The sequence below is a fragment of the Globicephala melas genome, chromosome 7 (genome assembly GCF_963455315.2).
Source record: "Globicephala melas chromosome 7, mGloMel1.2, whole genome shotgun sequence".
NCBI lineage: Eukaryota > Metazoa > Chordata > Mammalia > Artiodactyla > Delphinidae > Globicephala > Globicephala melas.
The window spans coordinates 39,281,502-39,299,989 of record NC_083320.1 but is presented as its reverse complement, the minus strand read 5'-3'; the positions used below and the strand labels follow the sequence as shown (position 1 = coordinate 39,299,989).

The window sequence follows — 18,488 nt, the reverse complement described above, 5'->3', positions numbered from 1 at the left end:
GGTTAGTTTTTAAGGGCTGGGTAATTTCATTGGCTAACTAATGGGAGGATTATTCCAACTATTTCGGGGGAAGGGGTGGGGATTTCCAGGAATTGACCACTGCCCACTTTTTGGCCTTTTATGCCTGGCCTTGGAACTGTCATGGCGCCTGTGGGTGTGTCATATAGCATATGCTAGTGTATTACAATGAGTGTATAATGATGCTCAAGGTCTACTGGAAGTCAGATCTTCTGCCATCTTGGGCCTAATCGATTCTAATCAGTTTTTGTTGCGTCCTCAACAACTATGTCATTCTTTTCAAAGGTTTTGCCCTGGCCTCCCTCCCTCCTGTCTCAATTTGATCCTTTAAAGATTTCTTTCAATTCTGAGAGTCTAGAGATTCCAGGGTGGTGTAGAATATTGGATATATGACACAGATATCAGGCAACATCATATAATGTGTTGTGCAAAAGTGCAGAAGAATTCGTGTGTGAGTGTGTGTGTGTGTGTGTGTGTGTGAACTTTGCTGGGTCTGGGAGGAAAAACTTCTTTTACCTTCTTAGTTCTGTGACTGGCCTAAGAATTAAAGTGACATAAAACAGATTAACAGGAGAAAAACATCCACATTTATTTAATTTTTTTTTAACATGAACATGGGAGTCTTCAGATGGAAAATGAAGACCTAAAGAAGCCATCAGGCTGCAAAGCTTATATACATTTTTACACAAAGGATGATAAATCGTGGGGATGTAAGAAGACAAAGCGGCTTGGGCTAGAGGCAGTACGCTGTGGGACAGTGACTAGAAATTATATGAAGCTTGTACATGTCCATTTCAGCCATAACTCCCAGTCTGGTGATAAGAATGTTCTCTTCTTGATCCAGGGAAGGCTCCTTTCTCATTGGAAATTTTATGATCTGCTTTTAGGTAGAAAGGGGGAGGTACAACAGTCTTCATGCATCTGCTGTTTTCTCAAGTGCTTTCAGCTCAAAATAATCAGTATGCCAAAGTGGCGTATTTTGGGGATTGGCACGTTCTGAATCTCTTCACCTGATAAACTTTTCAAATCAGGAAAAAGGAAACCGCAAAAGAAATCTTTTTAATTCCTACTATGCAATAAATAATTTTGAATCCATAGATAGTGGTGCATATGTATGCTGATTGTTCATAACATCATGGTAATTTGCACAGTAAACACACCACAATCCTTCAGTTAAGAGCCCGATAAATAGACTGAGGCTTGTGTGTAATTTAGTCAAAAAATAAGCAATTTGATCAGCAAAGATTTTCAGGCTGATCAGTAAAATTGTTAAATCAGTGAGATACTTAAAATTGTAATGAAAAAGATGTACTGCTAGCATGACCTTTTCTCTTTGAATTGATCATTAATCCCAAAATACTTGAATGATGTGATAAGGGAATATATTCAGAAAACCAAGGGACAAAACTGAACACTAAAAAAAGTTTCTTGTTCTAAGCCAGTCAATTAGAAGGTCTGATTCGATTTGCCAAACACTTATGAAATGATGAAATGGAATAGTAAGTGAGTGTAAAGTTTGGAAAGACAATAGACGATGGAAATAAATGTAGATAAATTTCCATATAATGTAAAATATGCGCATTAAGACATTTACAAAGCATGTGAATTTTTATAGTGCTGACTTTAAAAGTGGAAGAATCAAAGATAATACAAACAAAAATCGTATAATAAAAAAACTAAGATAAGGTATTTGTGTTTCCTCGGAACCAATATTGAATTTAGAAGATGTGTGACAGTTTTTCAATTCCTGCCTTATATGTATTTTCTGCTGGAATTGCTTTGCGCTCTTCAGATTTTTTTTTTTTTTTTTTTACTATGTTGCACCTTAAGATTAGCTGTGCCAAGGGTACAATTTTAAAGATAAAAGAAAATTACTTACAGGCCCAGATACATCAATAAGCATTTCGGGTCAGTGCCAACTACGAAGTGTACAGGAGGCGTTTGCTCCCTGGGATGGAAGCTCTGACTCCAGGCTCTTGGAAGGCCTGAAGTGTGAATTAGCTCTGTGGATGCAAACCCTCTTTCAACTTGAAACATCCTCATCTCCCTAATGTAGGAGGCTCATCTCAAGCTTAGATTTTTGAAAACTTCTCTCTTAGAAAATACATGATTTAGAAGGTTAAAACCTTAAGGAGAAATAGTGTTCAGGAAATAGAGGTCAGGCAGAGCCTTACAGAAGCCCTGAGGATTATTCTGCCATCCACAGAACAAAGCAATGACGTGAGCAGACTAAATAAACCTAATATCTGTGACACATCAAATGATAATGGATATTTGTAGGGTTAATTTTTCTTACTGTACCTTACAGTGTGCTCAAAACTGTTCAAGGTCTCAATTCTACTGAGATTCAATGGGGTTGTCTTGTTCCAAATAATATGAATCTTGAGTTTTGTTTTCCAGCTGGTGGTGGTGTATCTTTGGTCCTTGATCCCAATCCTCAAGTAGCTTTGTCATACAATAATTTTAAGAATTAAAAAAATTTTAAGTTCTAGATTGTCCTTATTTAACCTACTCCATATAGCCAAGTACCTATTTCTTAATCCTCTCTAAACCCTATGGTGATCTAGTCTTAAACTCTCTTCTTGTAGCTTCACGCTGATTATTTCATTCAAGTCTCAATTGCCTCTTTCAGGACACCATCAAAATACTCCTCAGAGGCCTGGAATTTCTTCTGCCTCTTAGGTTTTCTTTCTTTTTGCTAATGTGCATCCTCTTCAGCTCAGTTTTCAATTCCCAAACCCCTTTTTCCTCTTTTTAAATTACCATAAACAGGAGTACTTTTCAGTTCTCAATGGCTAACATTGAAATGTTCAGGTTTCAGGAAATAGAATTGAGAAATAAAGCTGTTTGTCACAGAATTTCCCCTAAGCGAGCCTCAGGTAGGAGAAGCAGTACCCATCAATAAGAAAATAGCCCACTGTTTGCTCGTGAAACTCAAATTATTGAGGTTTCAAGGACTGAAGGGCAGGTGTGTGAGAGATGAGCCAGAGGCACAGGCCTCAATGGATACAGAGCCTGAAGGACAACATGGACAGAAATGTTCAGGCCACTTGTCAGCAGGTCCCTGATTACTGCAATACTTGAGCAGACCAGGATGTATTGAATTCCTAAATTCACTGTCTACGAATTCACTGTTTAAATTCCTAAATTTTAAACACCTCTATAGAGCTCTGAAATGAAATATTTTTCAGGTCTTGTAGTATTTAGTACCTGACTCTAAAAGCCTTCCAAGAGAGCCAAGGTTAGCATTTCATGTTTTTTTTTAAAATTTAATTTAATTTATTTATTTTTTATACAGCAGGTTCTTATTAGTTATCTATTTTATACATATTAGTGTATATATGTCAATCTCAATATCCCAATTCAACCCACCCCCCTTCCCCCCTTGGTGTCCATAAGTTTGTTCTCTACATCTGTGTCTCAATTTCTGCCTTGCACACTGGTTCATCTGTACCATTTTTCTAGATTGCACATATATGCATTAATATACTATATCTGTTTTTCTCTTTCTGACTTACTTCACTCTGTATGACAGTCTCTAGGTCCATCCACATCTCTACAAATGACCCAATTTTGTTCCTTTTTATGGCTGAGTAATACTCCATTGTATATATGTACCACATCTGCTTTATCCATTCATCTGTCGATGGGCATTTAGGTTGCTTCCATGACCTGGCTATTGTAAATAGTGCTGCAATGAACATTGGGGTGCATGTGTCTTTTTGAATTATGGTTTTCTCTGGGTATATGCCCAGTAGTGGGATAGCTGTGTCATATGGTAATTCTATTTTTAGTTTTTTAAGGAACCTTCATAGTGTTTTCCATAGTGGCTGTATCAGTTTACATTCCCACCAACAGTGCAGGAGGGTTCCCTTTTCTCCACACCCTCTCCAGCATTTGTTGTTTGTAGATTTTCTGATGATTCCCATTCTAACCAGTGTGCGGTGATACCTCATTGTAGTTTTGATTTGCATTTCTCCAATAATTAGTGATGTTGAGTAGCTTTTCATGTGCCTCTTGGCAATCTGTATGTCTTTGGAGAAATGTCTATTTAGATCTTCTGCCCAGTTATTGATTGGGTTGTTTGTTTTTTTGATATTGAGCTGCATGAGCTGTTTACATATTTTGGAGATTAATCCTTTGTCCATTGATTCGTTTGCAAATATTTTCTCCCATTCTGAGGGTTGTCTTTTCATCTTGTTTATAGTTTTCTGTGCAAAAGCTTTTAAGTTTCATTAAGTCCCATTTGTTTATTTTTGTTTTTATTTCCATTACTCTAGGAGGTGGGTCAAAAAGGATCTTGCTGTGATTTATGGCAAAGAGTGTTCTTCCTATGCTTTCCTCTGAGAGTTTTATAGTGTCCGGTCTTACATTTAGGTCTTTAATCCATTTTGAGATTATTTTTGTGTATGGTGGGGGTGTTCTAATTTCATTCTTTTACATGTAGCTGTCCAGTTTTCCCAGTACCACTTATTGAAGAGAGACTGTCTTTTCTCCATTTTATATCCTTGCCTGCTTTGTCGTAGATTAGTTGACCATAGGTTGGTTTATCTCTGGGCTTTCTATCCTGCTCCATTGATCTATATTTCTACTTTTGTGCCAGTACCATATTGTCTTGATTACTGTAGCTTCGTAGTATAGTCTGAAGTCAAGGAGTCTGATTACTCCAGCTCCATTTTTTTCCCTCAAGTTTGCTTTGGCAATTCGGGGTCTTTTGTATCTCCATACAAATTTTAAGGTTTTTTGCTCTAGTTCTGTAAAAAATGCCATTGGTAGATAGAGATTGCACTGAATCTGTAGATTGCTTCAAGTATTATAGTCATTTTCAATATTGATTCTTCCAATCCAAGAACATGGTATATCTCTCCATCTGTTTGTGTTCCTCTTTGATTTCTTTCATCAGTGTCTTATAGTTTTCTGAGTACAGATCTTTTACCTCCTTAGGTAGGTTTATTCCTAGGTATTTTATTCTTTTTGTTGAAATGGTAAATGGGATTGTTTCCTTAATTTCTCTTTCTGATCTTTTGTTTTTAGTGTATATGAATCAAGAGATTTCTGTGCATTCATTTTGTATCCTGCGACTTTACCACATTCATTGATTAGTAGTTTTCTGGTGGCACCTTTAGGATTATCTATGTATAGTATCATGTCATCGGCAAACAGTGACAGTTTTATGTCTTCTTTTCCGATTTGTATTCCTTTTATTTCTTTTTCTTCTCTGATCACTGTGGCTAGGACTTCCAAAACTATGTTGAATAATAGTAGCGAGAGTGGACATCCTTGTCTTGTTCCTGATCTTAGAGGAAATGCTTTCAGTTTTTCACCATTGAGAATGATGTTTGCTGTGGGTTTGTCATATATCGCCTTTATTATATTGAGGCAGCTTTTTCTTATAATAAATTAAACATGAACCCTGGCCCAGAAATTAACTGTTTCTGGCTTAACATCTTTTTGGCCAAATGCTTTGATTTCTTAGTTACCAGACATTTCTAGATGTGCTAAATGAAGATTTGGAGTCTGGGGGGATGGGAGAAGTGCATTGTATTGCTTTTGACTAAAAATCTGGTTTGTATACAAATAAAACCGAAACTTGGAGCCGCTGTACCTAGTCAGATTCCAAGGTCTTCTCAAGGTGAAATAGCAACGTCCCAAAGTGTGTCATTGGTGGCATTTGTAAAGCTGTGAGGTGGGGTGCTCCATGTTGTAAAACATGACTCTAGACTTGTAACCATACCCATCATGTTAAAAAAAGGAAAAGGTATGAAAAACTGAAAAGCCAAATCGAAACTACCATCCAAAGCAAAATGCTGATGCCAGGATTTTGGCAGGGTTTCTTTACTTGACTACAATCATTTCAAGGGAAATGTAGCCTCTCTCCCCAATCTCATCTTTTCAAAGAAGGAAACTGAGGCAGAAGAATTAGCCCTGATCTTCCTCCTGTTAGGACTCAAAGTGCAGGAGGGAGCTGTGTAATAAAGTATATAGGATGAAACTCTTGTTTCTGTTTTCCAGAAGCTAATTTGAGGGTTGTCATGGTAACTCACCAGGGTATAAGACTATTGTCAGCTTCAGGGTACAATTTTGGGCTACATACTTAAAAGAGGATATCAAGTGCGTGCATTAAAAGAGTTAGAGAAAAATCTTTTAGAAGTGGATTGAAACTGATTTCAGATTTTGGTTTGGACTTTTGAGACAGTCGGTGCCTTGGGAGAAAACAACAGAAATATCTTGCTATAAAAGTCTTGCTAAATCTTGCTAAAAGTTTGGTGGGGTGAGAGCGGGAGCAGAGGAGAAGATAAGATTCACACCAGGTAGTAGGACTAAAAGAAAGAATCTGAAAATCAAAAATAGCTCGAGGCACTTGGTAATTTAAATATACACATTCTTATAAATCAAAGATATAAGAGGAATTGTGTTCTGCTTTTAGCTTCTCTGTTGTCATCTTGGTGTTACTTATGGAAGATTCCATTTCAGTGGATTTTATCCTATATTCTTTTCATTCTGAAATCGTTGCTCTTATGTATTAATAACTTTATTCAGCTTTTCCCCTTTTCACAGAAAATCATAAATGAAACAGATTCTCTTTGCAGCAGTGTATTTTCAGAACAATTATTCCTGGTGAAGCTATTTAACTATATGGAATTCTACAACTAAATTTTTATTTAATTTTTTGAGTATGGTAGTATCGAAGCCTGCCTCTTTGGTTTCTCAGATTCAAGTACCGTATCCTTGGAGGAACAGGGCTCTGTACAAACCAGCATTGCCTTTCTGGAACGTTAGCTTTACTAGAAAATTTAGGGTAAAACAGATTATGGGATAGAATGCCAAATTCACAACAACATTTAAGACAGAACTAGAAACAAATTTCCATTTTGAGGCTGGACAGCTTTGCACAACCTGCACTTCCCACACCTGCCCTGTGATTCTCACTGTTAATACTTTTGGGAAAAATTTGAGAAGTCACCATTCAAGCAGTCAGTCTCTTGGGGAAACCTGAGGACAAATCTAAACAGTGCAATGTGCCAGTAGCCCTAAATTATTATTTAATTATTTACACTTGGTTTGGGGCCTTGTGATTTGTCCTTTTATAGCAGTCACAAGGTGGAGTGTGGCTTAGTGTGACTTTAAGTCAGAGGTCAACAATCTACTCCCCAAATGCTGAATCAGGTCCCACCACCTGTTGTTCTACAGTCCACAGGCTTAGAATGGTTTTTATATTTTTCCATGGTTAAAAAAATCAAAAGAATATTTCATGATATGTGAAAGTTATATGAAATTCAAATTTCAGGCGTAAAGTTTTTATTGGAATACAGCCACATTCCTTCACTTACGCATTGTCTGGGGCTACTTTCTTGCCATAAGGGCAGAGTTCAGTAGGTGCCACAGAGACCATATGGCCCACAAAGCCTACAATATTCACTATCTGGTCCTTTCAGAAAATCTTAGCGAACCCTTAATCTAAGTCATGATCTTTACCACTGCCAAGTTGCAGCCTGGGTTATCTAACCATAAAACATCAATCAAATTATATTAATATACTCCACTAATGAGAGCTGTTCTGATAAGAGTTACTTGTCCTGCTAAAGAAGCCTGAAAGTGCAGAGACCCGATTTCTCAATGGTAACCAAGAAGATAAGATACACAAAGAGAATACAAGAGATATTGTTACACTTCTAAGTAATCTCTTCCAAAGGAAATGAAAAACTACAATGCTATTTGCTGTTAGGTTTCCTTTCTCATATCAGAAACCAAAATGCCCTAGTTTCAACCCCGTGGAAACGGTGGAGACACTCCCACTTGATCAGCGATTTTCTTTCTGAGGAATTAATGATCAGTGTGTGCAAGTTCAAACTCTGACCTTATTTGTCGAATTGTCACATTGATTGTGCTGGAAAAATGACAAAAGAAAGGAAGCATTTAGATATATGTCTTCTGAGACTTCATTCATCTTTGATTAGCTGAAGAAGCCATAAGAAAAGCTTTCTGGACAGATAACCAGCTTGAAGAAAGATATTCTTTTGAATTAAAAAGCTAGTTGTGATTTGTGATTCTCTTTTAGCCAAGTCTCCTGTCTAACTCTAAAGTCTGGAGACTGTAGTACTTTTTCTTGGGTCTTAGCCAATCTTCTAAAAAAGAAAACAGAACAACTGGATAAACAATTGTATCATTGCCTTATTGGAGTGCTTCTCAGTTTTCCCGCCCATGCACATACTGGGTGATGTTCATGTATTGTGTGCTCAAGGTGATACATAATCCCAGGATCTGACTCTTGCAAACACTTGTTTCACACTCAGGCTTATAGAATACAAGAGAGTATATGGAAAGTTATCAATCCACTCATGTATATTTTAAATAAATCTCAGTACATTTATGCCAGTTTTAGGACTTGTGAACAGCACATTTGTTGAGACACATCTCACACAAATGAGTCACAAGACCTCAGTTGAATGAGAACTATTTAACCGAGGCAATATACCCAAAACACTGGATGCCTTGGCCCTATAGCCTCGGGAGAGCATTCTCAGGGCAGCAACCTGGATAGCAGTGGAGCTGGTCTCAGCATCGGCGTCACGGTACTTGTGTGAGATGAGGCTCCCGGAAGTCGAGCTTGAACTGCCTCGTACAGCCCACATTTGGCTCCGCCCCTGGGACGCCTTTCCTCTTTCGAATTCGTTGCCCATCAGTGCAGTGGGCTGCTCAGTCCTACTGGACTCAGGTACAGATAAGGGCTCAACCCTCATCTCTATGGCATTCCCCACAAGCTGCCAAAGGTTCTCAGAATCCTCACAAACTGCTAGGAGAAAGGCTTTGTGACATCAGGATTACTTATTTCTGTGCATGCTCTCCAGAATTTTCAAGAATGGACTCATTTTCTTTAGACATAAAGGATGCTTTTCAAGGTCATACCTTCTCAGAATCTTTTGCCCTTAAGTATTTAGGACAGCAGGTACTTCAGGCATGAGCAGCCTCCAAAATTGTTCGGTGTGAAAAAAAATCATTTCGCACATCGTGCCTTCCTTTAATGAGTTTAAGAAATGGAGGGGAAAGTTCTGGTACAGTGAATTTAGGTTAAAAGGATTCCTAGTTTTAAGGAGAAAATGAAACCTCTTCAGTCAATACACTGGCTTTTAGATTTCCTCTGTTTCCTTTCACAGCAGCCTGTGGCTTCATCAGATGTGAGTAGCAGAACTGATCCAGCAGATCAGCGGGGGAGTGCCAGGCAGCAGTAATGTGGCACCAGGCAAGTTAGGATAATTGTGAATCTGCGGGGAATCTTCATTCCTTAGAGAGTTGCAGGTCTAATTGCCAAAAACAGGGACACGTCCCTAGTCCTGAAGTGGAAGAAACAAAGTCATTTGAATATGAATATGGTGGCTGCAGTGTGTTCTGCAGAAGCAGGAAGTCTGCTCTGAGTATAATAAGGCTTGTTGTAAAATCCAAGATTTAATTAATATCAGATCTCTAGATAATATATTCATACAATATACAACTTAATTTCTGGAGATGGCCTACACTACTTGGCGGCCACAAACTCGACACTAAGGCTGCCCACAGAGCCCTGTCCATCTGGTTTGACTTTTCTACTTGTGCCCCCGATCAAGAGATAAAGCTTTTTCTTTCTAGAAATAAACAGTTCTTACTTTCTGACTTTGAACAATATCCTTTCTCTTTGTTTATTTTTCTCTTTTTACTGTCTTAAATGCTTTATAACAAAATCATTTTTTCCTCATTTTTCATTTTTTGTTTGCTTTTCCCACTTTACTTAGTAATTGTGTTACTTCAATTTAAAATATGAATATCCTGATGCTTTCAAACATCCTCTTTCAAAAGAAGAGATAGGGTTTGATAGATTTTCCTAGTGTCAGAAATCCATTTAGCAATATATTGAAAAAAAAATGTACCATTGATTAGACTGGATTTTTCATGTCATTCTTACAGTTTCTATTTTTTACAGCTTTATTGAAGTACAAAATACATACAATAAAATCCAATAATTTTAAGTATATATTTAGAAGAGTTCTGATAAATGTATAAAGCCCTGTAACCACTACCAAAATCGACATAGAGAACACTTTCATCACCCCAAAGACTTCCTTCCTGGCCCTCTGCAGTAAATCCTCTTTTCCTACTCCCTCCCCCAGCCCCTGAAGGGCCACTCGTCTCCCTGTCACTACAGTCTGCCTTTTTAGAATTTTGTATAAATAGAATTATATTGCATTATGCTATTGACTCCGGCTTCCTTCACTCAGTTTAATGCTTTTGAGATTTGTCCACATCCAGTAGCTTGTTCCTTTTTATCGTTACATGTATCAGTAGTTTATCCCTTTGGTGAAATGGTTTTCCACTGGATGGGTCTACCACAGTTTGCTTATCAGTTTACCAGTTGATGGCCATTTGGATTGTTTTCGATTTGGGGCTATTACAAAGAAGTTTCTACAAACATTCCCATACAAGTCTTTTCGTGGATACAAGTTTTTGTTTCCCTTGGATAGATACCTGTGAGTGAGATTACTGGGTCATATGGTAAATAAATGTATGTTTAACTTTTTAAGGAACTTCAATTTTCCAAAGTGACTCTACCATTTTGCATCCCCCTAACAATATATAAGAGTTGTGGTTATTCTACATAATTACCAAAACTTGGAATTAGCAATCTTTTTCACTTGAGTCATTATAGTGGTAATTTATGTGATTTTAATATGCATTTCCCTAATGAATAATGATGTTTACTTTATCTGAAAAGATCTTTGGATTCATTGATTTTTCTCTTTCTGTTGTCCATTTGCTGATTCCCTGATTTCTACTTTTATCTTTTCTCTTCCTTCTGTGTACCTTGGTTTAATGTGGCCTTCTCCTTAATTCTTTTTTTTTTTTTTTTTTTGCGGTATGCGGGCCTCTCACTGTTGTGGCCTCTCCCTTTGCGGAGCACAGGCTCCGGACGCACAGGCTCAGCGGCCATGGCTCACGGACCCAGCCGCTCCGCGGCATGTGGGATCTTCCCGGACCGGGGCACGAACCCGTGTCCCCTGCATCGGCAGGCGGACTCTCAACCACTGCGCCACCAGGGAAGCCCCCTTAATTCTTAATTTGATTGCTTAATGTGAAAGCTTTAGATCTTTCTTCTCTTCTGTATAAACATATAGCATTGTAAATTTCTCACCAAACACTGCTTTAGCTGCATCACATAAATTTTGCTGTGTTGTGTTTTTATTTTTACTCACTTCAAAGTATTTTCTTTTTACCATGTGTTATTTAGAAGTACATTGCTTAATCCAGATATTTGAGGATTTTCCATGTATCTAGAAAATTGATTCTTATTTCCTTCCATTATAGTCAGAGTCATATGTTTTTAATTTTCAATTCTTTTAAATTTATTGAGATTTATTTTAGGCCCAAATCTGATATATTTTCTTGAATGTTCCACATACAGTGAAAAAAAAACCTGTGAGTTCTGCTCTTTCTAGGTGGAGTGCTCTATATGTGTCAATTAGGTCAAGGTGGTGATAGCACTGATTTTGTTTACTACTGCATCCCAAGTGCCTAGAACTGTCGGTTCTCTAAACATATTTGTTGTATGAATGAATAAACAAGTGAATACATGATCTATATCATGACTATAATTATTATTTTTATCCTCCACTCAGAATTCTAAATATGGGGCTGGCTGCAGAATAATCTCAAATCTTAACTAGTGCCTCAATCTCAATGGCATCCAAACAATCTCATATGAGCAGTAAGTTGAAAGGCCATTCAGATCTCATTTTCTCCCTTTTATGTCATTTCTAAATCTATCACTGCAGGGTTTACTGCATATCCCTGGTTATTTAAACTTCAAGAGATTGCTGATCATTTCCTTCTAGATGTAAAATACCTTTCAATAATGTTCTGAAAGGAAACATCCAGAAGAAAAGACATTAAATATATTTAAGGAGAGTCAGCACATATTTGATTTCAGGCTGGACTGCTGAGGATGGTGGGGGGGTGGCAGAAGGAAGGGAGTTGATGGCACTGAAATTTTTATATCATAAGTACATTCTTTAGAGATTGCAAATTTTTTTAAAATTAATTAATTAATTATTATTTTTTTTGGCTGTGTTGGGTCTTCGTTGCTGCGTGCGGGCTTTCTCTAGTTGCGGCGAGTGGGGGCCAGTCTTGTTGCAGTGCACGGGCTTCTCACTGCAGTGGCTTCTCTTGTTGCGGAGCACGGGCTCTAGGCATGTGGGCTTCAGTAGTTGTGGCTCACGGGCTCTAGAGCGCAGGCTTAGTAGTGGTGGCGCAAGGACTTAGTTGTTCCGCGGCATGTGGGATCTTCCTGGACCAGGGCTCGAACCTGTGTACCCTGCATTTGGCAGGCGGATTCTTAACCACTGCACCACCTGGGAAGTCCTGATTGCAAATTTTTTATTGTACTCTCTCTTTACAAAGCTTTTCTTTCTTTGCCTGACCCTTTTAAATGAGGTATTAGTCATGTTTGTGGTCCAGGAATAAAACTTGTAGTACTTGCAATCAAGATGATCAGTCTTTTTAGAGTAGCCTCACCATTCCCCCCAAAAGTTATATTTCATATTTATTTCTTTTCAAAATTCAGGCCAATCAACATTAATTTTATTTTGAGACTTTTACAACATCCTTGAAATCACTGTAGATATACTAGATGCCAGAAAGCCACGATTTCTGGATTGGAATTGTAACTGCTTTGTCATTGTGAAGCCTATTAACTAGAGTTATAGTTTGTGTAGTCTCCAAAAGTGGCGAGAGAGTTATATTTTTCTAAATTAATGCATCTAAATTAATCCACGTAAAATTTGTGCATTATTAATGTCCAGCTTGACTTTCTGTCATTTCAATTCTCTGAGAGACTAATACCTTTTTCTTCTTTTTCTTTTTTGACTCCCTACAAGGAAACCTTGATAGAAATCAAGTCTGTCCAGTTTTGTTAGTTCTTGCCTTGAGTATAAGTGCTGTCTTTAAAATCATAGAGCCCTGCTTGCTAGTCTGAGGTATTGTTAATTAGGCCAAAACATGTCTTAGCCTGAGAATTCATCTGCATAATTTTAAGTTTTAATATGTAAGAAAGCTAGTCAAGAGAATACTATGTGTGGGTTTTTCTTTTTTTTTTTGGTTAAACCTGTTGAAACTAATTTAACAACAATTCTTTGTAAAAACTTTCCTCTACCTCCCTGAGATAGTTTAACTAGATACTGCTGTGAGTATGCAAACATTAACTGGACATTCTCTTGTATTTAGCTCATGGTCTCCTACACTTTCCCCCTCACTATTTCTTCTTTATTACTCCCACAGGTTACTACAACCCAAAAGGGATTCTTTGTGGCTTGTTTTTTTAGGTAGTCAGGAAGAAAGATTCTGCTCTGGTATGAAGGAGAATTATTCCAAATCCAAAAAGAACTGCTCTGTTCTGAGAGCCTGAGAGGGAGGCCATTAGTCACAGCTCTGGGGACCGACACTGCCCCACTGAGGAAGAAGTGGGTTGTGTGGGGACTTAGGCAACAGGGGCCCAAGCTACAGTTCCCCAGGCTGCCACGGCACCCGGTGCTCCACTCAGCTAGAAAGCCAGCACGGACCCTGATCCCTCTGATGCCAAGAGGAGGAAAAACATGCTTCCTCTGAAAAGTGGGTTATAAATCATGGTGCAAGTCTATAGTAATATGGGTCCTCTTTGTCACCTATACATAGGAATTCAGTTGGGACGTTCTGGGATGGTACCTTGAGTCCCTAGTGCCATCCTGCTTTTGAAAAACCTTTCACTTTTGAGTGTGCTTTCATTCTGAGGCTGCACAGGGCCACTGACTCATTCTGGCTTTAAGTGGAAAAGGCACCCCTCCCTAAAAGGCAGGTGAATGCAGCCCTGTGCAGGGCACTCTGCTTGCCCAGTGTCCTTATGTAGTAACAGCCTGCACAAGTGTGTATGTGGCTGCCCTGTAGTTACATCTATGACCATTACCCTAGGGTCATTCTTGGCAGGAAATAGTCTGTCCTGGATGTCTCTTGAGATCATCTCTGAATTGTGATAGTCAGCAATTACAGGAAAGTTACAGGACAGATAAATCTGGCAATTATCACAAGCACCTCAGAGAAAGGCCATAATGTGTGGAAACCATGTCTGCTCTTTCTTTGGCCTTTCAGCTTAAATTTCCCTTCCTCAGAGAGGTCTTCCTCTATAGACACATCTAAAGGAGAGTCTCATGTTTTTTCTTCTTACAAGTGACAGTTACTGGATTTGTGTGTTTGTCTTATTACCTATGTTTTCAACTCTCTCCATGAGGTGTTCACAAATATACCCCCAACACAAAGCTACTACTTGACACAGAGTTGGCCTTTAGTAAATACACCTTGAATGAAGAAATGTCTTTGGCAACCTCTGACAATGGCAAAGATGGGAGGTATGAAGGTGATCTAAAAGAACAAGAGAACAGAGAGTGAACAGCAGCTCTTTTTTTTTACACCAAAACTGTTTTATTTTTTATCCTCTTATGCAGATTTGTTTATTCAGTTTTTTTAACATCTTTATTGGAGTATAATTGCTTTACAATGGTGTGTTAGTTTCTGCTTTATAACAAAGTGAATCAGCTATTCATATACATATATCCCCGTATCTCTTCCCTCTTGCGTCTCCCTCCCTCCCACCCTCCCTATCCCACCCCTCTAGGTGGTCGCAAAGCACCGAGCTGATCTACCTGTGCTATGCGGCTGCTTCCCACTAGCTATCTATTTTACATTTGGTAGTGTATATATGTCCATGCCACTCTCTCACTTTGTCCCAGCTTACCCTTACCCCTCCCCGTGTCCTCAAGTCCATTCTCTAGTAGGTCTGTGTCTTTATTCCCATTCCTGCCTCTAGGTTCTTCAGGACCATTTTTTTTTTTTAGATTCCATATATATGTGTTAGCATACAGTATTTCTTTTCCTCTTTCTGACTTACTTCACTCTGTATGACAGAGTCTAGGTCCATCCACCTCACTACAAATAACTCAATTTCTTTTTATGACTGAGTAATATTCCATTGTATATATGTGCCACATCTTCTTTATCCATTCATCTGTCAATGGACACTTAGGTTGCTTCCATGTCCTGGCTATTGCAAACAGAGCTGTAATGAACATTGTGGTACATGACTCTTTTTGAATTATGGTTTTCTCAGGGTATATGCCCAGTAGTGGGATTGCTAGGTCATATGGTAGTTCTAATTTTAGTTTTTTAAGGAACTTCCATACTGTTCTCCATAGTGGCTGTATCAATTTACATTCCCACCAACAGTGCAAGAAGGTTCCCTTTTCTCCACATACTCTCCAGCATTTATTGTTTGTAGATTTTTTGATGATGGCCACTCTGACTGGTGTGAGGTGATAGCTCATTTGCATGAACAGCAGCTCTTGATCAGAGGGATACAATCTATTGGATATCCCGTACTCCAGGGGCTTTTCTTGACTCTTCTACCTTTTTACAGATAAGAGATGCTGAGCAGCTGATGTTTCATTGTTTGTTTTTAGCTGACATCCACTGAGAATGCCAGGCACTGTGCTAAGTGCTTTATTTACATATATTATATCATCCGACCTGCACAACAAGTACCTTACATGTAAGTACCTTACAAGTACTTACATAATTGGACATGTGAACGCACATTTGCATCTTTGAAAGTTCGCAATTTGAAGGTTTGTATGCAGGGGACTTCCTGTATAACATTTCAATATATGCATATTGCACTATAACTTTTAAAATTCATTATTCAAACATGTGTGAAGGCCTAGGTGACAGGGAAGAAATAAAGGTAAGTCAGTCGACACCAAGAGGTTAAAAATCTAACTGTGATTATTTAAAACAAGACCCAGATATAATGGAATCTTTTGATCTTCTGTTTCAAATCCTAATACCCAGCTTCCCTTCATTAACCAATCTGACATACGGACCTCCTACCCACAGGACCTGAGCTTCTATTCCTCTGTGTCCTGGTGATGGTTTGGTAGCTTAGCTTGCACGTGAAGAGAACACAGGCACAGGGTAGGGGACAGAGGAGCACTGAGGGGTAATCCATTCCCCTCCTCCTTCTCTGCCTCCCTGGCCCCAGCAAATGAGAAAATTCAGGCAACTCAGTCTGTGACTTTTCCAGGTCTGAATGTGGGGTAACATGCAGACATATATGATTCACCAATTTTTTTACAATCTTGTGTACTACAAAGATATGGCTGAAGACAAACTCAAGTTTAACCTGCATTTTATTTTGTAAATGTTTTGTAAAGTTGTACTTAATTTTTTTTTTTTTTTTTTTTTTGGCTGCCTTGCATGCAGCGTGCAGGATCTTAGTTCCCCGGGCCCATGGCATTGAAAGCACGGAGTCCTCACCACTGGACCGTCAGGGAATTGCCATACTTCATGTATTTTAATTCCCCTTGGTTATTATCCATGCTAGGCAGAAAGTATTTAAAATCGCAAAAACACTCCTGTCTGCACCTTGAGGCCTACACCACCAAACATTAAGAATGGTTCATCTTTTAGGAAAACAATGGGAAAAAACATAGAGCTCTTTCAGGAAAAAAAAAAATGAAAATTGCTTATGCTGCAATTTGAAGTCAACCATGCTACTCTTCTTTAGGTTGTTTTTGGTCACTATACCTTAATTGTGTGCAGTCAAGATGAAGATGTCATTGGAGATAAATGTTTTCTACATGATCCTGAGCAAGACCAAGCAATTTATTTCAATTCAGCAAACATTTTTCACAAGTCTAGGACCAGGCTAGGCGCTATAGGCAGAGAGTATAAAGAGTAGTAGAATCTTAATAGGAAATGACTATGTTATAGAGTAGAACGATTATGTAAACGAGAGAGGAGATTGCAGCTGGTGAGGGTGTGGGTGTGGGAGGAGAATATGGTAGAGCTGGTGTTAGGAATTGGTGTACAATATCATTTCAATGAAGAATTCCTCCAGACCATGACCTCCTCGAAGGCAGCAGGCAGGACTGTATCAAGGGTCACTGGTTTCTGTTTGGGGCATTACTTCTCTCCCACTCATGCTTCTCCCTTCCAGCCCCACTTCCCTCACCAAAAGAAGAGATCAATGCAAGGGAAAATTCTTTCTCTTCAAATGCAAAATGTATTATTTGGCTGAGGGCCAATAATGTAGACAAACCATCCACAAAATATAGTGAAGGTAAGGGCATAATTCACGCTATGAGAAAGTGATACAAACCTTTTGAGATTTCAAAGAATCATTCACAGGACTAAAAAAGGAGGGGGAGCAAGTAAAGCAGAAAAGCCAGGATATGTGTGTTGCCAGTTTAGTACAGTCATGGTGTTATAAAAGGATCCACCCAGATGACCTTGTTTTATTTATTTAATCAGTTAATCACACTCTCTCCGAAACTTTTGGACACAAGTGCAGAAATAAAGGTATTCATGAAGTCAGACTTGCATTTGCCAGGAAGTAGTAAAGAATGTCAATTTAGTCTCTGCTACCTGGGCAAGTCCTAAGGGGAAGATGAGCTCATGAACGCGTACACAGATCATTACAAGGCTGAATTAAAGTACATTAAATATGAAAGTCGGATATGAACCCCTGAGGGTTATACAACATAAAAAGAATAGTTGAAGAACGACCTGAAGCTTTAAAAGGGGGAAGAGTTACTACTCGCTCTTCAAGGAAACATATATAAAGCTTAGGATTTGAAAACCGTAGTTCTCCAGCTGATCTAAATGAATGTAAATTGAGGGGGAGGGCCTTCCTTTATCCTTCCTTTTGTGGTCTCCACAGGCTCTGGACCCAACCGGACCCTATAACTCTTACCTGAATTGGATAGAGCTGAAATAAAGAGGTAAACATCCTAAATCATCCACTGAAACCTTCTTGAAAGGGTAAGTTTGATTTATTTACCAATTTTTAAAAATGATATAGTTACTTAGCAAAGTATATGCCGTCGGCTAAAACGTTGAACATTTATTTTAATATTTCATTTTTGGGTAACACTGTCTTCGGTATGCCCCTCCCCCAGCCCACCAGAAGTGTCACATTCAGGGTGTGTGCTGTGCTATAAACCTTTGGCATATTAATGAATTGGTGTCACTAGGGGACTCAATGGGGACCAAAAGTTTAAACTTTAAAGACTTTAAAATAGAATAAAATGGCTGCCAATTAAAATGAAGAAACATGAAAATTCATACAAAGGAATAGGAAAAAAATGTGAATTAAAGTCAAGACAATGCCGAGACTATGGAAAGCATTAAAAAACGGAGAAGTAGGAATAGGAAGGAGAGTTATGTGCAAAGACAGATTAAAGAACTATAATGTGGACAGGGGATTTTTTTTTTTTTTTATGCAGGAGTCAGTTGAAGATTCTCAAAAATAATCCGAAGTGATTGAAAAGAGGTATTTGGTCCAAAAACATGAACTAATATAGACATTTTTTAAAATTGAAGTATAGTTGATTTACGATGTTGCGTTAATTTCTGCTGTATAG

The 18,488-nt window shown here is 38.4% G+C and overlaps 1 protein-coding gene across 2 annotated transcripts in view; it reads left to right on the top strand.

Annotated features, from left to right (window-relative positions):
• The window catches only part of SLC39A10 (solute carrier family 39 member 10), a 133,143-nt gene that overhangs the window by 10,197 nt on the left and 104,458 nt on the right, over window positions 1–18,488 (top strand). Inside the window, exons 2-3 of one of the 2 annotated variants that reach the window (XM_070045940.1) lie at window positions 9,174–9,259; window positions 17,786–17,886. The gene's annotated coding sequence lies outside the window, so the exon portion shown is untranslated. The remainder of the gene's footprint in view (window positions 1–9,173; window positions 9,260–17,785; window positions 17,887–18,488) is intronic. The other variant, XM_030855962.2, reaches the window with a different exon arrangement.